General features: G+C 37.5%; 1 long non-coding RNA gene across 1 annotated transcript in view; it reads left to right on the forward strand.

Annotated features, from left to right (window-relative positions):
- The window catches only part of LOC102165070, a 93,183-nt gene continuing 71,713 nt past the window's right edge, over positions 1,022-22,491 (forward strand). Inside the window, exon 1 of the long non-coding RNA XR_002335837.1 lies at positions 1,022-1,463. This is a non-coding gene — a long non-coding RNA (uncharacterized LOC102165070). The remainder of the gene's footprint in view (positions 1,464-22,491) is intronic.

Genomic DNA, 22,491 nt, shown 5'->3' on the forward strand with positions numbered 1-22,491 from the left:
TTCAAAAAAATGTACTCATTGGAAAGTGCTGACATATGTAATAAGTTACCTGTAGCCATATATATATATTTGTGTTTTAAGGCTGCACCCGTGGCATATGACGGTTCCCAGGCTAGGGCTTGAGTTGGAGCTGTAGCTACTGGCCAATATCACATCCACAGCAATGCCAGATCTGAGCTGCATCCACGAAATACACCACAGCTCATGGCAATGCTGGATCCTTAACCTTCTGAGCGAGGCCAGGGACTGAACCTGAAACCTCATGGTTCCTAGTCGGATTGTTTCCACTGCTCCATGACAGGAGCTCCATGTAGCCGTTTTTAACCACAGGAAACCCAAGCAGAGTATCTTGTGAATTGTCAACTTTTTCTTTTTAAATTAATTATATTTTTACTGTGGTAAGAACATTGAGCATGAGATTTACCCTCCTAACACATTTTTAAGCATACAATAGACAATGATGTATGGCAGATGTCTAGAAGTTACTCATCACACAACTTTATGCCCTTTGAACAGCAATTCCTCATTTCTCCCTCCCCCAGCCCCTGGAAACAACCACACTACTCTCTGCTTCTTTTTTTTTGTCTTTTTGCCATTTCTTGGGCCTCTCCTGTGGCATATGGAGGTTCCCAGGCTAGGGGTCGAATCGGAGCTGTAGCTGCTAGCCTACACCAGAGCCACAGCAACACGGGATCCGAGCTGAGTCTACAACCTACACCGTAGCTCACAGCAACGCCAGATCGTTAACCCACTGAGCAAGGGCAGGGATCGAACCCACAACCGCATGGTTCCTAGTCGGATTCCTGAACCACTGTGCCACGGCGGGAACTCCTCTCTGCTTCTTTAAGCTAGACTACTCCACTTATACTATTAATGTAAGTGGAGTCACGTGGTAATTGTCTTTCTGTGACTGGCTTATTTCAATTAGTAATATTCTCGTTTCATCCATATTGCTGCCTATGGCAGGATTTCCTTCTTTTTTGTGGTTGCATAATATATTTGCCTTTTTGGGTGTGATGATTTTGGGATAGAGATTCCAGAAATTGTACATGAGATTGATGAGATAGCTGATCTTCCCATAGGATTTCTTCCTATGGTAGTTTGAATCTATGTCCTCAAACTCAAAGTATGGAACCTGAGTGTCCTCCCCTAAGTGTGTGTTGAACTAGCTGACTTGCTTCTAACAAAGGGAATATTGCATGAATGATGGTATGTGACTTTAAGGACTAGGCATTAAAGGCATTGCCCTCTCCTGTATGCTCACTTTAGGAAAATGATCTTGCATGACACAAGAACAATCAAACAGCCCCGTAGAGAAGTCCATGTGGTGAGGAGCTGGGACCTCCCGCCAACAGCCATGTGGAAGAGCCACTGCAGCCCCAGTGGAGCCCTAAAATGACTGAAACTCATTGTCTAGGCAGTGACTGCGACCTCCTAAACAACCCTGAATCAGAACCATTCAGGTATGACACTTCCATTATGACCCTCAGAAAATGTATGAGGTAATAAATGCTTATTGTTTTGCGTTGTTAAGACTTGGAGTAATATGTTATACACTAATATAAAACAAATACCTTCATGATAGTTTTCCTGAGCTATATAATATTGTTATACTATGTAAACAAAGAAAACTGTCCTAATATTACTGAGAAGCTTTAGTTCTCTTTCTTTCTTTCCTTCTTTCTTTAAATAACAGAGAGAATGGAAATGGTCCAGCCTGGATTATGCTTACCATTTAAAGAAGTAGAAAAGTGAGAAATCCCATGCTTTGAAAGTCCTTTTGAGAGACAAACTAAAGTATTCACAAGAAAGTGACTAATGGGGGTTAAAGGGTAAAAGAAAAAAAGAAAGGATTTCTTTTGCCTCTTTTATTCCCAGTCTGTCCTACTAATTAACATCATTTACTTTCACAGTTCACCATCAGGTCATATAATTAGAGCAGGATTAAACTCTTCTCTCTTGAAGAGGATAGTTAATTTAAACTGTTTGGAAACCACTTAAAGAAAAGCAGTGAAAGACTCCGAGGACTGGAATCTAGATAAAATGTAAAAAGAGTGTAAATATGACCAAAAGCCAGAATGATAACTTTATACCAGACCTGGTGCCAAATTGTTTCTAACTTAACTCACAGCAGAAAATATTTGTTGTTTATGAATTTGCCTCTATCTATAATGCTGCTTTTCATAGCTGCCAGTGTGTGAATGTTTCGTTATTCATTGATAGGACATCATAATTTATTTCAGATAGTGTGATTAGAGTTAATATGACTGAATTATTTACGCAGTTTTTGCTTAGATTGTCTCCTTCTCTTTGTATTTATTTTTGAGTATCTACAGGTACCTGTGAGGATCCTGGACATTTTTCTCTTGACACACAGAGTGACTTAAAATTTATACTTTGAAAGAGGTAGCAGCAATAGCCTTCCTTCCCCTGAAACTCATTTATTGTCATTAGAATAATTGAATGACACTGTGAAAACACTGACTATCCTCAGTGTAGGTATTTATCTGTAGAAACAGATAATTTTCAATTTTCTTGATTGCTTTGTTAAATCCAAGTCCTCAAGTAAATGAAAAGGTCTTATGATAAATGTCTATGAGAAAACCTGAAGTTGCATATGTGATCTAGAGGTCAGACCTTCAATACAGTAGGTGCTACTCATTCTTCATCTGCAACAATGTGTTTCCTCTGGCTATGACAGGGACAAGTGATGGGTATGAATATGGCTTTAGTCCAGTCATGCTAAAATTCTCACTTCTCTCTCATTCTCAGTGAGTGCAGGCACACAGGACCTGGGTTTCCAATGAGAAGAATTCACCTTTTAGAGGCTGTCTAGCCTTGCAAGTCAGTTCATAACTCCATCTGCAAGTGAATCTTTGAAGGGCCTTCCCTCAACCCTCAATCTGTCTCTGGGCCTCTTCAGTCATTTTATAAGAGATAACAGCTTTATTTATGGTGTGAAAGAAAAGGCAGATGGGGGCCCTGTTTTGTTGTCACCATTTCAGGCAGCCATAGTTGCTGCACTTCCAAAGTGGAGTGACAGATCTGGGAGGAGACTGAAAAGCTAGGGGAACATTCCCAGCATAGAAAATGCATGCAAAACAAAGAAATCTGGCTGACCATTGAGACACTGTGAATGCCAGGTCACACAAAATCCCTGCATTGCTTTATTGAGAGGCCTTAGGTAGCAGCTGTTTCCTCTAATTCATTTATATTGTGGATGGGAGCTTAGGTCAAAGGTTATTACTCCATTCCCTTTATTCAAACCTACCTGATGTTCCATCTCCTCTCTGAATATATTACCAGAATAGAGGAAAATAAACTTTATTTCAGTGAAAGCACAACAGATTCACTGCTACTTATCAGTCTTTCTGTATATCTAACTTTAAGAAACAAAGACTATAGAAAATGACCATCATTTTCTTTTGGAAATAAAGTGGAAAGAAATGAGAAAGAGTTAAATGGATATTTTTATCAAGTTTACATACATGTTGCTTATGTCTTTATTTGGGGATTTTTCTACTTAAAAATTCTTTGCCTTACTCATTTTTTTTTTGTTAAAAAAATGTTCCCCTTTATATTTGACCCACCTCCCAGCATTGGTTTCTATCAAGAGGATATACATCCAAATATATTAGAGGAAGAAAACAAACAGGAAGTCTCAGAGTTGGAGCAAGATGTTAGACAAATCTTATGTGACAGCAGACAGCAATATGGCTGAGCAAACACAAATATTTTAATTTAAAAATAAATTAAAAAAACCCCAAACCAATGTCTTTTTTTTTTTTGTTTTTGAACTATTCTGACCAAGTTGGTCAGAATAATTGAGTCAGGCTCTATTGTTTATGTTTCTATTTTAGAAAACCAACATTCTTTGAGAATATTTTGTCTGCTATAAGAATTTTATTTGAGGAGTTCCCATTGTGGCAGCAGTAATGAACCTGACTACTATCCCTGAGGATGCAGGTTCCATCCCTGGTCCTACTCAGTGGGTTAGGGATCTGGCATTTCTGTGAGCTGTGGTGTAGGTCACAGATGTGGCTCAGATCTGGCATTGCTGTGGCTGTGGCTTAGGCCAGCAGCTGCACTTCTGATTTGACCCCTACCCTGGGAACTTCCATATGCCATGGGTGATGCCCTAAAAAAACAAAGAAAAAAAAAAAGAAAAAAAAAGAAAAAAGAAAGAAAAGAAAAGAAAAGGAAAGAATTTTATTTGATTGGCTCAGAAAACACAGAACATATAGCCCAATTATTAAAAGATTTCTGAATATTTTTCCTTGGATAATACTTAATGTAAATAACTTGCATGGTTCACTATAAACAGCATCTATTTCCCCTTGCCCCCACCCCTCCTTATTGGTGACATTGTTGGTTTTGTCACTGTTTTTCTGCTGCATTGATGTAGGCATATTTGTAAGACAAAGGATGGCAAGAGTAACCAAAGAGCTGCTAAAATGGGATGAAGACAAGGGAATAAAGGAATTGCTATTCTAGCCACTTCAGCATATTTCTTTGAAATAGGACAATAAGGAAAAAGATGGTAATGAAAACCTTTTTTTTTTTTTGCCTTTTTGCCATTTCTTGGGCCTCTCCCGCAGCATATGGAGGTTTCCAGGCTAGGGGTCTAATCAGAGCTGTAGCTGCCAGCCTGTGCCAGAGCCACAGCAACGGGGGATCCGAGCCGTGTCTGCGACCTACACCACAGCTCACGGCAATGCCGGATCTGTTAACCCAATGAGCAAGGCCAGGGATTGATCCTGCAGCCTCATGGTTCCTAGTCGGATTTGGTAACCACTGCGCCACGATGGGAACTCTGAAAACCATTATTAATAAATGGATGGGCTCATTTTGATCAAAGACAGCAGTAAGCCATGAGAATAAGCAGAGTGTGGTTATAATGTTAGCCTTTGAATTTGTGGTCCCATTGAAAAAAATGAGCATTGTATTTTATAAAGGGTACTTTGCTTCTTATATATTTTGCTTCTTATATATTTGATCTTCTCAACTGACTTGGTCCACAAAAATTATTATTCCATCAACTAGGTATCACAGGTTGGGCTCTCTGGGTAGCAGATGCTGGAGTGGAGTTTAGCATGTGGTAGGTTTATTACGTAGTGCCTTGGAATCAGCATCAATAGAAGAAAGAGGGAGAAAATAGGACTGGGTAGAGGGAGAGGCTGTAGTGCTATGCAAATCTGAACAACAGTCTCACTTGATCCCAAAGGGGAATATGGCATTAACGTGTTCAGAGTTGTCTTGATTTGGAACAGAATAGTCTAGTCTTTCTCCCCCTGTGTCAACTGTTGGAGTTGGGATCCCCTGGGAAGGGCAAGATCTAATCTGAGAGGAGAGGAGGCTCTCTGCAGAGGTAATCGCTGAAGAGTCTGATCACTGAAGATGTCTGATCACAGTACTTCAGCACCTGGACAAGAAGCCCTTCTTAGAAGTGACAACTGGGAGGCTGATTTTTCCATCCATTATACTGGTTCAGTGACTTTCAGAGATTTTTCACTATGGTCCACAGTATGAAGTACATCTTATGTTACTATTCAGGCACAGGCACATTAGGCACATACTCCAGACGACACAAGCACACGTAAATAAAACAAAGGTTTTATAAAATAATATTTTAGCATTTGTCCCTATTATTTGTGATGTTCTTTGGATAGTCTCAATTTCAATGTGTTTTCTTTTAGTACCTTCCATATTACTCTATTCTCCTTCACTTTTTAAAACACTTTTTAAAAATAACACTCTAATTTGATTTCAAGATCCACTATTAGATTACAACATGCCCTTTGAAAAATGTGGAATTAAATTGTGGAAATTAACCAGTTACTGCTGAGCAAGTACTCCAGAATAAGTAGAATGGGCCTGTGTTCCACAAAGTGATTGGGCTACTTTCATTTCCAGGAAACCACAAAAGGGCCACAGTAGAGCTTTACCATCTCTGGGCCCCAAAGAGAAGGTGTGGTTCATCAAAAAGTTAAATCCTTGAATACTGTGTCCCAAGTGAAGGGTCATTTGTGATTTTTTGTTCTAACAGTATGTGCTCTAGGCAAGATTTTCAAAGAAAGATGTCAATTATTAGGAGAGGAAATAGTAACTGTCAGTGAGAACCATGATTTCCATTTGCTTGTAGAATTTTAGGATGAGAACAGATATAAACATCTTAGTTTTTCCTGACAGTGGATGCCTGTGATCTCTTTTGTGTTGAACTTTCACATGAGGTGAATTACTGCAAGAAACATTTAGTGTCATGCTATAGAATATATGGGGTATTGAAATATATAGAGTAAATGCCTAAATGGGACAGTATGACTGTAAATTAAAGTTTAGAAAAGGACTCCCATTTTTAGATAAAAATATGAAAAAGATCGTGAACATAGTGAGATATAATTCAGGAAGATGACAAATTAAGAAGTGCTTTTTCTTAGGTCCAACAAAACAACAAACCAAAAACATACTCTTTGTCCTTAAAACTGAAGCAATGAGTTTAGGGTTCTTACCTGTACAAGATTTACACTGGAATGAAGCAGAAATTTCATTATGTGCATTTAAATTTAAGTTGCTTAAGCTGAATAAATATGGTTCTACTTGGAGAAGTATAAAAGCAATGATAGAGTAAGAAAGAAAATAAAAGATATCTATTCTTTTTCATGTTTATGCTAGGAAACCTTTAATTTATTATCATATTTTATCATTAGCAGATTTAATGGTTACTAAAGAAATTGAAGCTAGGATATAAATAATTTAGTCAAGTTAACAGAGTCAGGATTGAAATTTAGATCTGGCTCCAACCTTTTTACTACTTCAAAGTCACATACATGTTTAATTTTCTAACTTTTAAAAAGCCGCAGAATAAATTTACATTAAAACCAAATATATATTTATTTATATGTCAATATATAAGTTGAAAACTGGTTCATCAGTTCTCTATCACATTTCCATATTTTGCATTATTGCTGCTTGTGAGATGAGTGTATTACATACTTTTAAATCCTTGGAAATTTTTCATACTGTATCTGTATTATGTTTCAGTCAGCCATTAAAAAATCCAGAAGCCAGGTTTAAGTAAGCCGAAGTAATTAGTATGCATACACACTGAAAAGAGTTGAGATTAAAGTCAAAGATCTGAAATGTTTTATAGATATACTGCATATCAGTTACATCAATTACATGTAATAGTATAGATTATATATATAGATATATATAAAAATATAATGTGTGACTATTCTCAAGTATTATCACATCTAAAAACTGTAGTATTGTTTTTTACAGAGAATATCAGATTGTCTTTGATTTGGCAGGATATACCCACTCATGAATTTATGTTCATTTCAACTGTTATTAGTGTATTGACAACAATAGTTCTATGAAAGGGGAAAAAAAGGTTTATGAAGGACAGACTTTAAAAAGTCATTTTTAGCCCAGTTACCTCAAAATAGTACAAGAAATTAAGTGATTGACCTCATTTAGTAGCTCACCTAACATCATTTTATTCTCAGGAAATTACCTCCGAAGAGTGTTAGAGGACAAATTTAACTTCATCATTAAAGATGAAAAATGAACCAGAAAATGTGTTCAGAAGCTCAGGAAGACACTAGAAAGGGTAAAATATAATCACATTATCTATCTTTGTATTACCACACAAATGAAATTTCAGAGTTTAAATCTGTTGTGCAATGGATTTCATATTTCTTTAACCTTGTTTGTGCAATGATTTTTATATCTCTCTGAACTTGGTCAAGTCATAACACTTCTGGGTCTTACCTTTCTTTACCTGTGAAATGGGATAGTATCTAATATTTATGTTCTGTGGTACACTACTTTTTTTTCAAATATATTATTCATCTCAGGAATGCTTATAAAAAACTATATGGAGATTTTTAGAGTTTTGCACTAAGGAAGAGGAAATACTGGTTTTCTTATTTGGATTCTGTTTGGGTTTATCTATGTTATCTTGAATAAGTCACTTAAATTCTTTGTGACCCAATATCTAAACAACAACGGCAAAAATGGAGCTTCTAATTCATATCTCATTTCTCAGTGGAATCTACCAGGGATAGACATCTACAGGGATAGATATACTTGAGGGGTATAACACATTGCAAATATAAGGTATTATTATTTTAACCATCTATCATTATTTCTGAAAAAGAGAATCCATTGTTCTATTAATGAGTCAAGGAATTTCACTTTCATATATGGACACAATATCAGCTCTTACTTTACCTAAGACATTTGTTAAGTAATGATAGAGGGAGGAGTATTTATTTTAATGTCTTTCGAGATGAGTGTTTAATGACACTAGATAGAATAGAAATTAAATTTTTTTTTTATCTTCTGGAGAAAAGATTTAGTAGGTACTTTGGAATGTGTGTTTCAAAATAGCTGGAAAACAAAGGCCGATCTAAATTTTGATACCAACTTAAAAATAATATTTGTGGTCATTGCCTTCTATTCTCTGGTTACGTATTGATACACAGAAGTTTTTTGTTTTTTTGTTTTTTGGTCTTTTGCCTTTTTAGGGCCGCACTGGAGGCATATAGAAGTTCCTACGCTAGGGGATGAATCAGAGCTGCAGCCACTGGCCTACACCACAGCTGCAGCAACGCTAGATCTGAGCCGCCTCTGTGACCTACACCACAGCTCGTGACAATGCCAGATCTTTAACCCACTGAGTGATGCCAGGGGTCGAACCCGTGTCCTCATGGATGCTAGTCAGGTTCACCAATCACTGAGCCACGAGGGGAACTCCCGATATACAGAAGTATTTTGATACTGCTATTTTGAAGTGTCTACTGGGCTCTTTATGAATGCCTCACTCAGAGATTTACATTTCCTCTTCACAAGTTTGTAAGTTTCAGAAAAGATGAAAGATAAGTCAAATTTTAAAATTGATCATATTTTTTACAGTAGTGGAAGTGTTGAGGGTAAATGGGCTGCTGGTGAGAAAGTGAAGAGAAAGTAAACACAAGGCCTGGGACTGTGCCTGAGCAGACTATGTTTAAGAAACTGTAGCTAAAAATGAAACTCATGAAAGAAGTGGCAAAAGAGTATTCAGAGAGGAAGGAGAAAAAATAGGCCCACACAGATCTAAAGAAGAGAATTTTACACTTAGGGATTGGTAGATGTAGGACAGAGGAAATTGGAAATGGCTGGGATCCAGGAGGCAGACATAGGAAGTCACAGTTGTAAATCTTGGAAGGTCTGAAAGAAATAAACATAGACTAACATGAGTGCCTGGCTATGGTGCTTGACAGTAGGTATCAGGGAGCAAAATGTGAACACTACTGCTCAGAAGCCTGGTTCCAATTCCCTGGAAGCCCTGGTGAGCATAAGTAGGACTCAGTCCAGAAGGAACTAGACAGGAAACCAAAGAAGACACTCATATATATTTAGGACAGTCTGGAAACTCATACCTGGATGCAGAGCTGCGGTTGGGGCTAGGTGAAAGTTATGTGACCGAATACCAATTTATTGCAAAGGGAATGTCATCATAACAGGGTTAATAACAAAGTGTATTTGTTGTTCACTCCAGAGCTCTATGGAGGCTCTTTACATTTCACATGTTTAGGGACTTGATTGATCTCTGAAGTTTGGATTAGATTTAAACTACAAGTGAAAATTAAGTGCTTAGCAGATAGTAGATGCTCAAATATTTGCTGAAAAAAAATGAATGAATTATAAGATCTTAGATCTGGAGAATGGAAGTCTTCCAACTCAGCCAAATAACTCCAAAGGTATCAATTTACAAAAGAGTTTCTTAAATGTGTTCTATGAAAAACTGATTTCTCAGGATATATCTTTTTTTTTTTTTTTTTTTTTTTTTTTTGTCTTTTGTTGTTGTTGCTATCTCTTGGGCCGCTTCCGCGGCATATGGAGGTTCCCAGGCTAGGGGTTGAATTGGAGCTGTAGCCACCGGCCTATGCCAGAGCCACAGCAACGCGGGATGCCAGAGCCACAGCAATGCGGGATCCGAGCCGCGTCTGCAACCTACACCACAGCTCACGGCAATGCCGGATGGTTAACCCACTGAGCAAGGGCAGGGACCGAACCCGCGACCTCATGGTTCCTAGTCGGATTCGTTAACCACTGCGCCACGACGGGAACTCCTCAGGATATATCTTAAGCTCAAAGAGTATTTTGACCATATAAGCTGGGGAACTGCAGAGTTAAAGAAAATGGCATTTCTGTATTGCAAGATCTCTCGGAGGCTTTATCTTAATATATCTTATTAATCTCTAAAAGATAAGTAGTATGTAGACGTTCTCTGGTTCACTTGACCTCAGAACCCTCTCCTCAACAACCATTTTCTTTTCTTAATTGTCCCTTGGAGTAGCGTTATAAAGAACGCATTTTAGAAAATGTCAGAAGATACCTATAAAAATCAATAGATGGACAAAGAAGAGATCAGTGGACTTTGGTGATATTGGGGGGGTTTCCTTTTTTTAGAAGTTTAAAGATTTCAGAAGCAGAAGCTCTACAAACTAGGTAATTTTACTTGCACTCCTAATGTTCATATCCAGGGATTTCTAGGAATCACAAATCTTTTTAAATTTCTGGTTCACGGTGAATGGTAGACCGGAAATATTTGGAGACTATGGGGGGACATTTTCAGAAAATATACATGGGACGAGGAAGAGTATGATCAGATACAGTCATTGTGTTGTCCATACATCATTAAAGATTTATGTAGTTTTTCCTGCTTGAATTCATAGAGGGCAAAAGAGTTGTTTATAGGGAGAGGTGGTTGAGGATGGTGGGGTGAGTATGGGAGGAGAGACCTTGTTCCTCTCCTACTAGATGGTATTATCCATTGCTATGTCTATCTCCTCCCACTGAAAGTAAGGGCAGAGTGTGCACCTTGATTCACTTTTGCATTGGCAGCATCACTCACTGCAAGTGGAATGTAGCAGGTGCTTAGAAAACATTTGAACTGATGTGGACTAAGAGGATCTGAAGAAATGAGTAATGGGTTGTGTTCTTTACAGTGTCTATTTTTAACCAAAAGTCAGTTCACAGCCCCCTTCTCTTCCTTGGATGGGTAATCTAGGGTCAAGGGAGCACTGATTGTTGGAGGAGGATGTTTTGTTGACATTGATGTTTTAAGGCATTTACCATCATCTTTCACCAAACATAGTCAAAAAATGAAAGCCCAAACAGTAGTCTTCATTGTTTACAGCAGGATGTGAGGGGAGGATGCCTCTAAGATTACAAAGCTTACAGTTCCAGGAAAGGAGGAGAAAACTAGCAGAACAACTAAGCAAAAATTATGAAATCCTTTATTTCCAGGGAATTCTGAGATTTAGGGATAATGTCAAATGGATTGGTATTCCATTCTTTCTTCCAGTTTATCATGCAGAAGAAAATTTGACTCATTCCAAATGAAATCTCAGAATAATGTCATCACAGTAGTAGCTAATAAGCTTCTTTCAGCAATGATACTCCTGGGAAAAAAAATTCAAAATTGGTTGACAGTGTGAATCTTCTATGTGAACCTTGAGTCTTGTTGAAGCAATTATATACATACATGTATATATGTAGTTGAAGCAATTATATATATATACACGTATATATGCATAGTTGATTTACAATATTGTGTTTCAGGTATATAGCAAAGTGATTCAATTTTATAAATATATATTCATATTCTTTTCCATTACAGGTTATTATAAGACATTGAATATATTTCCTATTTTATATATAGTAGTGTGTATCTGTTAATCCCATGCTCCTAATTTATTCCTCCTCCACCTCTTTCCCCTTTGAGTTTGTTTTCTATGTCTGTGGGTTTGTTTCTGTTTTGTCAATAAATTCATTTGTATTATTTTTTACATTCTACATGTAAGTGATACCATATAATATTTGTCTTTGACTTACTTCATTCGGTATAATCTCTAGGTCTATCCATGTTGCTAAAAATAGCAATATTTCATAGCAGTATTTCTTTTTTTATGACTCAGTAGTATCCCATATTGTGTATATGTGTGTGTATGTGTATTGTTTATCCTTTCATCTGTTGGTGGACATTTAGGTTGCTTTCATGTCTTGGTTATTGTAAATAGTGCTGCTATGAATATTAAGGTGCATGTATTTTTTTGAATTAGAGTTTTCATCTTTTCTGGATATATGCCCAGGAGTAGGACTGCTGGATAATATGATAGTTCTATTCTTAGTTTTGTAAGGAAACTCCATACTGTTTTCTATAGTGGCTGCACCAATTTACTTTCCCACCAACAGTGTTCCCTTTTCTCTATACCTTCTCATGTATGTATTTGTAGACTTTTTGATGATGGCCATTCTGACTAGTGTGAGGTGATAGATATCTCAATGTAGTTTTGTTTTGTTTTGCATTGCTCTAATAATTAGTGATGTTGACTTTCTTTTCATGTGCCTGTTGGCTATCTGTGTGTCTTCTTTGGATAAATGTCTATTTAGATTTTCTGCCCCCCCCCTTTTTTTTGCTTTTGTAGGGCCACATCTGCAGCTTATGGAAATTCCCAGGCTAGGGTCAAATTGGAGTTGCAGCTGCCAGCCTACATCACAGCCCCAGCAACTCGAGATCCAAGCCACATCTGCAACCTACACAATAGCTCATTGCAACGCCAGTTCCTTAACCCACTGACCAAGATCAGGGATCGAACCTACAACCTCACGGATACCAGTCAGGTTTGTAACTTGCTGAGCCACAATGGGAACTCCATTCTGCCCATTCTTTTGATTGAGTTGTTTGCTTTTTTGATATTGAGTTGTATGAGTTGTTTTGTATATTTTGAAATTAGCACCTTTTTGGTCTCACCATTTTCAAATATTCTCTCCCAGTCTATAGGTCATCTTTTTATTTTGTTTATGGTTTCCACTGGCACACAAGCTTGTAAATTTGATTAGGTTCCATTTGTTTATTTTTTCTTTTATTTCTGTTTAAACTATTTTGAGTTTGTTTTTGTGTAGTAAGTGAAGGAGTGTTCTAATTTCATTGATTTACATGAGGCTGTCCAGTTTTCCCAGCACCACTTGCTGAAGAGACTGTCTTTTCTCCATTGAATATTCTTGCTTACTTTGTCATAGATTAATTGACCATATGTGTATGGGTTTATTTCTGGGCTCTCTCTTCTGTTCTATTGTTCAATATGTCTGTTTTTTTGTGCCAGTATCATGCTGTTTTGATTGATGTAGCTCTGTACTATTATCTGAAATCTGGGAGGGTTATACCTCCAGCTTAGAAGCAATAATATTTAATAAAAGTATTACCATTAAATATTAGAAAGAGAGCATTTTAGCTTATTTATTTTCTTTAACAATTGAATACCTACCATGATAAAGTACTTTGCTTGTCGCTATGGTGCAGAGATAAGTAAAGTATGTTTTATACATTCAAACTTGTTTGTAGTTCAGTTAGAGTGACAGGCATGTATCAGGACAATAAAGTGAGAGAGAGGAGGCAGTGGCGGATCAGAGAGAAGATCTCCATGAGGGCTGAGTGTGTAGCCCTGTAGATTCCAAACTTCCATGCTAGTATAGTGATGTCAACATGCTGACTTCCCAGCCCACCCACTTGGTTGGCTTTGGGAATCCTAACTGGGTATGTGTCTGTATCTTCAGTAGGCAAATTCATGAATATTTAAATGACAGTCATTATGATGGAATGAGCAGTCCCAGAGGTTTCTTTAAAAGAGAGTCCATCAGTGCTTACTAAAAAAATGATTCAAAGAGTTGGACATTACAGAAATTCTAGCATCTCCTGAGAAATAAAGTTCATCTCTCTCTTCAATAATTAGAATACATTGAGACAGCCACTCACAAAGTCTTGTGGCATAGGAAGAAGACCATGAACTCTGGCAGATCAACACTGCCTCAGAAACTGGCTCCAATATTTACTTTCTGATTGACCTTGGGGATAATTTCTTCCTTTCTCTGTGCCTCTGTTAGCTCATGTGAAACAGGATTACAGCATCTAATTTAAGGAATTGTTGTGAAGGAGGTAACATATAAGGCTAGGTTCTTTCCTTGTATCCTCTCAAGGAACCCCGCCCATCTCTCTTTTTTTTTTTTTTTTTTTTTTTTTTTTTGTCTTTTTGCTATTTCTTTGGGCCGCTCCCGCGGCATATAGAGGTTCCCAGGCTAGGGGTCTAATCGGAGCTGTAGCTGCCAGCCTATGCCAGAGCCACAGCAATGCAGGATTCAAGCCGTGTCTGCAACCTACACCACAGCTCATGGCAATGCCGGATCGTTAACCCACTGAGCAAGGGCAAGGACCGAACCCACAACCTCATGGTTCCTAGTCGGATTCGTTAACCACTGCGCCACGGCGGGAGCTCCCCCCATCTCTTTTTATAGCACATTTTGCAGTTTGTAATTCAGTAAGTGTAAGAGCAGGTCTTTTATGTTTATGTCCTCTGGCTTCTGCTGAGAAACAGGTTTCCTGAAGGAAGGAACCACATTTCTCCTATTTACCAGGCTGTCCCAGAGGCCTATCACATCCTTAACTCTGTGCTGACTGGAGGAAACCAGAGTACACTATTAATTAAATACATAGTACACTATGAATAAATGTTGCTTCCCTTCTTTCTCATACCCAGAACCTGACAATTTTCTTTCCCTTGCTCTATTTGTCTGTTACTTTTGGAAATTTCTGCGTTTCTCTTACAACATGTGGTATTATGGCATATTTCTTGTTTATACCACTTCCTAGGTGCTACTCATATGTAGCCTGGGCCTTTGTCAACGTCAAACTCTTTCTGGACTGAAAATGTAATTGCTAACTGCTTTTACCTGTCCTTAATGGGATTTTTTTTTTTTTCCTGAGTTGTTTCTTATATATAAGAAGGTGATTTCTGGGTCTACTTATATTATCTTGAATTTTTTCTTTCATTTCACTTAAGTTCACAGGATAAGGGAATGATTAGGTTGATTATTGGTTCTTTTGTATCTCACTGCTATTGTATTTTCCATTATTTCATGTATTAAGTAAAAAACCTAAATCTTATATAGCCCTTATTATATTTACCCAAAGGAAGAAGGAAAATTGAAAGTACTGAAACCAGTGTTTGGTCATTATACTTATTATACTCATTTTTTATGTTGACTGATTTCTTTATGAATATAACAATTATTGCTTGATTTCATCAACTCATGGCAGCACTAAAATAGAGTACGGCTTCAGGTCTCTCTTCTGCTTGCATTGGTGAGAGCTGTGAAGAACTGCACATTTCCAGGAGTGGAGTTTCCATGGAAACCCGGACAAAGGCAAAGCAAAATAATTCTTCAAGGCCCACAAGAAAAAAAAAAAAATCCCCCCTTTGCTTTTTGTTTCCAATTCTGTGTCCCCTGAACAGTTCAGCCAGCTGGCACTGTCCTTACTCTCTAGGAATCCCTGTTTGAAATTTATATATAGCATTATGCCTCTCTGAAATCTGCAAAATAGGATTTAGTGAGTATGACTATAAAGTTATTTCTTGGGTGAGCTCAAACCCAGAGGGTTTTTTTTTTTTTTAATACAATGAGATTAAAAGTATAATAAAGCATCCATTTAAGCAGTCACTGAATTTATGACATGGAGTTGCTCTTCAAATGTAATAGGTCTCAAAGAAAAGAGTTTTAGAGCAAATAAATGGAATCAATGATTCGAGGAAATCTGACATTTTGAAACAATTTGTTAAAAATACAGACCAGGCCAAATGATTTCTGATGCATTTGCAGGTCACATGTCTTGAGTCAAAGGAAGACATGGGGTTCCTGTGAATTCCTTTGGAAAACGATGCCTCTCTCATTGGTTTGTGAGGTTCCAAACAGGCTCTCTTATTTATGTGTCTTCCATTGTACTGAGCACAGCGGTTTGAAGCTATTTTGGGGACTGGGTTGATGTAGTGCAGAGCACCCACCATGTTCTCCACATAGGGTTCTTTGGTGCTGCAGTCAGAAACGGAATACCCCGCATACAACTGTTGACACTATTTGATAAATTCGTGGCACAATTTGTACTTCACTTTCTTTTCCTAATTGAACTTAACTACAATTATGTTAAAAAATGTATTCACTCTTCAATTCATCCTTTCATCAAATGACTTCTGAATAATCATTACACACCAGGTATTATGCTAGAGACATGCCCTCAGAGAGTCCATCAAGAAATGCCAGATTTTTAAAAAATGAAATAACACAAAAGAAAAACACAGTGAAATGTGACAATTCCTACATGCTGTGAAATGTAGTGTTTGAGGCTTGTTCTAGGTTGTATGGCAGTTCAGAGCAGGGGTGTGTCTCAACTTAGTGGTGACGGTCACGTAGGGGTTAGATCATGTAAGGACTGATGTTTGTTTTGTGTCCTAGAAAATGATTAGGTGTGAATCAGGAGACAAGTGGAGGAAACACATGCAGAGGAAACAAATATAAGAACAGAGGGATATGGAAGAATGCCAGTGTTTTAAGCATTGAGTATGGGTTATAATGGCAAAGGTAGAAGCCAAGTCCTCAAGGGGTTTGCCAAGCTAAGGAGTATGAATTTTATCCTAAAGATGGAGAAGCCACTGAACAATTTCTATAGAAATGTTAAATCTGTATTGTAATCCTGGATGAAGTCACTTAGAGCAGTTAGATGATTTAGGAGGCAAAGGAGAATGCTGATGAAACATGGTGAGACCAGAACTAAGGCTGTATAGATGGGGATGGAGAGGAGAACTAGATCCAGAGAACAGATGGACCTAGGGTAAACAATTGGTTGGGTGGGAATGCAAAAGAAAGGAAGACTGGAGTGGATGTCAGGGTTCTAGCACAAGTGCTGCAAGATGGCAATACTGCTTAATTAAATTAGTATAAGAGATGAAAAATCCACACAGATTAAGAATATAGTTTTACAGAAACAAATCTGACTAGGAACCATGAGGTCGAGGGTTTGATCCCTGGCATCACTCAGTGGGTTAAGGATCTGGCGTTGCCGTGAGCTGTGGTGTAGGTCACAGATGGGACTCGGATCTTGTGTTGCTGTGACTATGGTGTAGGCTGGTAGCTGTAGCTCTGATTAGATCCCCCCCTAGCTTGGGAACCTCCATATGTCACAAGTGTGGCCCTAAGAAAGCAAAAAAAAAAAAAAAAAAAAAAAAAAGAGTATAACTTTAATCTTCAAGGGACCTCAGACAGGGTTCTTAATCTATTTGAGCCTCTTTGATTAATTTGAAATGATCCCATGGGATTGTGTGGAGGATTAAATGAGATAATGCTTAGGAAACATTTACACATTTGCTTGATCTCTATTTTTTTTTTTTTTTTTTTTGTCTTTTTAGGGCCACACCCACGGCATATGAAGGTTCCCAGGCCAGGGGTCAAATCCGAGTGGTAGCTGCTGTCCTTCGCCATAGCCACAGCAACATGGGATCCAAGCCACGTCTGCAATCTTCACCACGGCTCACAGTAATTCCGGATCCTTAACCCACTGATCGAACCCACGTCCACATTGATACTAGTTGGGTTTGTTACTGCTGAACCACGATGAGAACATTGATCTTTATTTTTTTGAGCATTTGTTATGTACCCGGGTAAAAAATTCAGAGGTATATAAGACAAAGTTTCTGCCCTCATGGAAATGCCATTGGATGACTGGGAAGGTAGACATAAACAAGTTAACAGATAAATGAGTAAATTAGTCACAGTTTTGGAAGAGCAATTTGAAAGAAGTAAACAGGTTAATGTGGTAGAGATAAGACTGAGAGTTCTAATTTTGATATGTTGTTAGAAAAGGCTAAAACTTAAAAGGAGAGCCAGGGGCAGCTATTCATTTGGGGAAGAGCCTTCTAGGCTGAGAGGACAACGAATTCAAAGACCCTGAAGTGGGAAATAATTTTAGGACAGTACACACTTAACAGTTCCTCAAATATGGTAGGTATGTAGTAAACAATACTTATTTAGTGACATGGAGGTATCTTTCTGATCATATGCTGTGGAAAACTAACTTAACAAAATACCTCATTCATTTGTTACATACAGTAGTCAAAGCAATATTTAAAATTGCCACCTTTAGAAATGTATTTAAGAATGTGAATAAAATTGTTAGTGGAAAAGGGGGAAAGAATTCTTTAACGTGGTGTTGAGTTTTATGGGCCAGGAATTCCCAGTGGGCACTTTGTGATTAATATTCATCTCAACAGCTCTGGAAATACATTTTTCTTTACTTTTTTATTTCCCAATTATCTTTTTCATTTGCTTGAAACTGACTCATCTTAGTACCAGTTCATCCTTCAAGGTTGGGAGACTGTTACCTCCTTTTTGAAGTCTGAAATTCATACATCTGTGCGTGGAAAACTCTATGTTAAAATTCATGCTTTAGAAATCTTGATTACTAGTCACTTCTGCATTTTTTTCTGTGCAATGATAGAAAACATATCATTTATCAAAAATGATTACTCAATTTAAATATAGTGATACCCATTTTTAAAAAAGTTGTAAATGGAGAACGTTACCCAGGGAAATTGTTAATGACTATACCAGCCTGTTGTTCAAGCAACATCTCTGAGAGTTTACTGTTTTACATGCTAAGGAAAGATTATAGACAACTTCTGTAATACATCAACAAAGGCATCTGAATGTGACATGAATTCTAGCTAGATACTTCCCTACCGTTTATTCTGCTTGTCTTCTTGAACTAGAATATATAATGAGTTGCAAGTCTATGGTGGTTATAAATTTAAGATAAAAATGTAGATACATTAAATTTAGATAAAGATTAATGTATGGCATGTATTAAAACAGGTTGATAATATAAATTAAAATTTTAAACATCAAACAGATAATCAAACAAGATATAACTAAGCAGACCCCAGAACTTTAAAACAGGCATAAGGCTGCTGTAGAATTCAATGAATGACAGCCTCCATGTCTGTTCACAGTGAATTCTAGCAAAGAACTAATGAAGATAAACAATCTGTTTAAGTGATGCTGAAAAATTCCCTTTCAGCCAGCAGCTGGCATGACTGTTGTCATTCAAAGGGCATAAATAAATGTCATATAACTTAGTCACTGAGAAACTGAGATGACAATGAACTACGTTCTCATTAACACTTTTCAAAAATTCTTCCGTGGTCTATTAAATAGGTGATGTTTAAGAATGGTATTAAAGCCAAAGGAAAACTCCAAGAAGTGAGAGTTTAACAGATCTCAGCTCTTTCATCAGAGGCTCTCAGGGCAGTTAGTTGTGGCTCTTGAATACCAGGTGGAGTGTGTTTTTATGAAATACACTGATAGATTCTGAATCACTGTCTCTTATAATATGAGAAATCAAAACTTCATGTGAGACATTGTGGTACTTCAACCAAGCACACATCACCATATCCTGGCCTAGACAGTGCCTTTTAAGTGCCTCTCACCTCTGTACAACAGAGGAAGAGTGTCTTCACATTTTTAAAGGAACCTGAGGTCAGCAAGACAGTCTTTGCCCAAATCAAGTTGAATGTTCTCCTTGTGCCCCCATTTCCTGCTTCTTCACTTTACCTCTGGCTTTCATCCATGACAATTAACTCAGGTACTTATTCATTCATTACTTGGAATCTTCTAGCCCGACCCTGTAATTGACCTTGGCTTGGCCCTTGATTCTTTTATTCCTCTTGGATCCAGTTCACCTCTGTGTGTTTGAAAGTGACTTCACACATTCTCCTGGTTTCGTTCTTGCCACACCCTGCCCAGAGGCTAGAGTATTATAGGCCTACTCAGTAATACCCTTTTAGGAAAGTGAATCTTTAATAACCAGGATTTTAATGCCAATTTCCATGCATCCTTTAGTAAGGAATAGAAATATATAATTTCTATATCCAATTTCTACATCCTTCAAGTTAAAAAATGTTCATAGTAGACTCTTGGACTCTTAATGGCTATATATATTTGAACTCAGTGATGTAAATTGTACAGCTAATCTGTAGGAAGCAAGATTGCCTTATTAAACCTGGAACTATATAACAAGGCAACCAAATAGATTGTCCAGCATATAATCTGAATATCTATATAATGTTTCTTAAAGATGTCCATTAGTTAAGAACCAGAAAAAGTAAAGTTAGGGAGTTCCCATTGTGGTGCAACAGAAGTGAATCTGACTAGTATCCATGAGGATGCTGATTCAATCCCTGGCTTCACTCAGTGGGTTGGGGATCCAGCACTGCTGTGAACTTTGTTATAGGTCACAGACACAGCTCAGATCCTGCATCTATGGCTGTGCTGTAGGCCAGCAGCTGTAGCTCCAATTTGGGCCCCTAGCCTGGGAACTTCCATGTGCCTTGGGTATGGGCCTAAAAAGCAATATAAATAAATAAATAAATGGCAATAAGTTACCTATAATTGATGCATTAATAGAAGTTACTAAAAGTTAAGAATTCTCTGATCATTTATGATTATTGTTTTAGATCAAAATACAGTTAAGTTCCTTTTAGATATATGAAATATATGATTCCACAGCTCACACATTAAAATCAGCCTCCATGTCTTACTCATACATTAGATGTGCCAAGTCGTGGATGCTGTTGCTGTTGCTGTCCTCCTGGTTACCCTGGATCTCCTTTATTATGGGCTTCTAATAGTAGTCACCTGTAGCTGTCTTCCAAGAGCTGTCTTTGGGCTACAACCTCTTTGCCAGCAGCTGGAAGACTATTTTTATTTTACCTTATTTTTAATTTTATTGGAGTATATTTGACTCACAATGTTGTGCTAGCTTCAGGTATACAGCAAAGTGAATCAGTTATACATATACATATATCCATTCCTTTACAGAGTCTTTTCCTACGTAGGTTGCTACGGAGTATTGAGTAGATTTCCTGTCCTATACGTTAGGTCCTTGTTACTCATCCATTCCATATACAGTAGTGTGTATACGTCAATCCCAAACTCCCATTTTATTTCTCCGCCCAATGTCTTTGGTAACTGTAAGTTTGGTTTTAAAATCTTTGAGTCTATTTCTGTTTTGTAAAAAATTTTTCTTTATCTTTTTCTACACTTAGATTCCACATATTAGTGATCTCATATATTTTTCTTTCTCTGTCTGACTTATTCACTTACTATGATAATTTCTAGGTCCATCCATGTTGCTGCAAATGGCATTATTTCATACTTTTTTATGGTTGAATAATATTCCATTGTGTATATGAACCACATCTTCTTTATTGACTCCTCTGTTGAGGAACATTTAGGTTATTTCCATGTCTTGGCCATTGTAAATAGAGCTGCAGTGAACATTGGGGTACATGTATCTTTTTGAATTATGGTTTTCTCTAGATATATGCCCAGGAGTAGGATTACTGGATTGTATATAATATAGTACTTCTATATGTAGTTTATTTAAGGAATCTTCGTACTCTTCTCCATAGTGGCTGCACAAATTTGTATTCCCAACTGTGTAGGAGGGTTCTCTCTCTTCACACCGTCTCCAGCATTTATTGTTTGTAGGCTTTTTGATGATGGCCATTCTGACTGTGTGAGGTGCTCCCTCTCTGTAGTTTTGATTTGCATTTCTCTAATAATTAGTGATTTTGAGCATGTTTTCATGTGCCTACTGACTATTTGTATGTCTTTGAAGAAATGTCTATTTAAAACTTTTGACCATTTTTTCGATTGAGTTGTTTGTTTTGATATAAAGCTTCATGAGGTGTTTGAATATTTTGGAGATAATTCCTTGTCAGTCACTTCAATTGCAGAGATTTTCTCTCATTCTGTGGGTTGTTTTTTCCTCTTTTTAAAAAATTGTTTCCTTTGCTATGCAAAAGCTTTTAAGTTTAATATTTTTTTTTTATTTCCACTACTCTAGGAAGTGGATCAAACAAAATATTATTGTGATTTATGTCAAAGAATATTCTGTCTATGTTTTCCTCTAGGGGTTTTATAGGATCTATACTTACATTTGGGTCTTTAATCGATTTTGAGTTTATTTTTGTGTATGGTATTAGGGAATGTTCTAATTTTATTCTTTTATATATAGCTGCCTGGTTTTCCCAGTACCACTTACTGAAGAGACTATCTTTTCTCCATTGTGTATTCTTGCCTCCTGTGTCATAGATTAATTGACCATATGTGTGTGGATTTATTTCTGAGCTTTCTATCCTGCTCCACTGATCTATATTTCTGTTTTTGTGCCATTACCATACTGTTTTGATGAATGTAACTTTGTAGTATAGTCTGAAGTTAGGGAGCTTGATTCCTCCAACTCTGTATTTCTTTGCCAAGATTACCTTGGCTATTCAGGGTCTTTTGTTTTTCCATACATTTTTTTTGTTGTCTTTTTTTTGGGGGGGGGGTGCTGTACCCATGGCATATGGAAGTTCCCAGGCTAGGGATTGAATTGGAGCCTTAGCTGCCAGCCTATGCCACAGCCACAGCAATGCCAGATCCAAGCTGCATCTGTGATCTACATCACATCTCATGGCAACACTGGATCCTTAACCCACTGAATGAGGCCAGGGATTGAACCTGCATCCTCACGGATCCTAACTGAGTTGTTACTGCTGAACCAAAACAGGA

Source organism: Sus scrofa, chromosome 9 (genome assembly GCF_000003025.6).
Source record: "Sus scrofa isolate TJ Tabasco breed Duroc chromosome 9, Sscrofa11.1, whole genome shotgun sequence".
NCBI classification, from domain to species: Eukaryota; Metazoa; Chordata; class Mammalia; order Artiodactyla; family Suidae; genus Sus; species Sus scrofa.